The sequence below is a fragment of the Sapajus apella genome, unplaced genomic scaffold, assembly GCF_009761245.1.
Source record: "Sapajus apella isolate SASKATOON/1434 unplaced genomic scaffold, GSC_monkey_1.0 scaffold15258, whole genome shotgun sequence".
Classification (NCBI taxonomy): Eukaryota; Metazoa; Chordata; class Mammalia; order Primates; family Cebidae; genus Sapajus; species Sapajus apella.
The window spans coordinates 1-1233 of record NW_022452179.1 but is presented as its reverse complement, the minus strand read 5'-3'; the positions used below and the strand labels follow the sequence as shown (position 1 = coordinate 1233).

Sequence of the window (1233 nt, the reverse complement as noted above, 5' to 3'; positions counted from 1 at the left end):
GCTCTCCACCCCATCAGTGCAATGGCCGGTCTGATTTTTCTTGGTAGCATCACAGAATTGTTTGCCGTTGTTGGGTTGGAGTCTTTTTTTGTCACCCAGGCTGCAGTGCGGTGGCATCATCTTGGCTTACTGCCGTCTCCATTTCACGGACTCCGGTGATTCTCCTGCCTCTGCCTCCTGATTAGCTGGGACCACAGGTGCTCACCACCGCAGCTAGCCTATTTTTGTATTTTCAGTAGAGACGAGGTTTCGCCATATTGGCCGGGCTGGTCTTGAACTCCAGACCTTCAATTTTTCAACCGCCTTGTCCTTTGAAATCACGGATTTTGTTTTTTCTTTCTTTCTTTTTTTTTGAGATGGAGTCTCCTTCTGTGATTCAGGCTGGAGTTGAGTTGCACGATCTCAGGTCACTGCAACCTCTGCCTCCTGGGTTCAGACGATTGTGCTGCCTCAGCCTCCTGAGTAGCTGAGACTGTAGGTGCGTGCCACCACGCCCAGCTAATTTCTTTGTATTTTTAGTAGAGACAGGCTTTCACCGTGGTAGCCAGGATGGTCCCGACCCCCTGACCTCGTGAAGTGCTCACCGCGGCCTTTCACAGTGCTGGGATTACAGGCGTGAGCCACCGTGCCCGGCCCACAGATTCTCTTTTGTTTGTTTTTGTTTTGTCTTTTTTTATTCCTTCTCCCTAGAGACTGTCCAAAATTGTCAGTGCCGACTCTATTGCATGTCATCACGGCGGGGTATTGGGGAAAGTTTTCAACGAGCAATAATCTCATCTCAGATAGAACTCATTGGCTAGGATACTGCCACTGCGAGAAGCTCGCAGATTCCTTTCCAAGCAAGTGTGGTTAGAATTTACATATTGTCCAGTTTCAGGTATAGATGCCTCTGACCATTCAGTGAGCTTGCTACCTGGTGGGAGAAGTCAGTATTGCAGCAACACTCCCAGAAAATAGTTTGACTACTTTTTGGATATTTTCTGGGAAAAAATTTGGTTTAACTTTGCGTAGACTCAGGCAGAGGATATAGCGCTATGGTCCACCTGTACAGGGAGATTTTGGCCTGTGCATCTGGAAAGCAGGCTCATCTACTCACCAGGCTTCATCCAGGGCACCCTTGAATCTTCCTGTCAGAATTCGTATTCTTGCCCTGAGAACAATTCTGTGCTCGTGCTGTGAGTAGACACTGATTTCGTCCTATGTGACCTGTGATTTTCTTAATGTGACCTGCTT

The 1233-nt window shown here is 48.0% G+C and overlaps 1 non-coding gene across 1 annotated transcript; it reads right to left on the bottom strand.

Annotated features, from left to right (window-relative positions):
• Window positions 1–681: 681 nt before the first annotated feature.
• LOC116548562 lies at window positions 682–822 on the bottom strand. The gene has a single exon (XR_004267464.1). It is a non-coding gene; the product is annotated as a U4 spliceosomal RNA (small nuclear RNA).
• Window positions 823–1233: the final 411 nt, after the last annotated feature.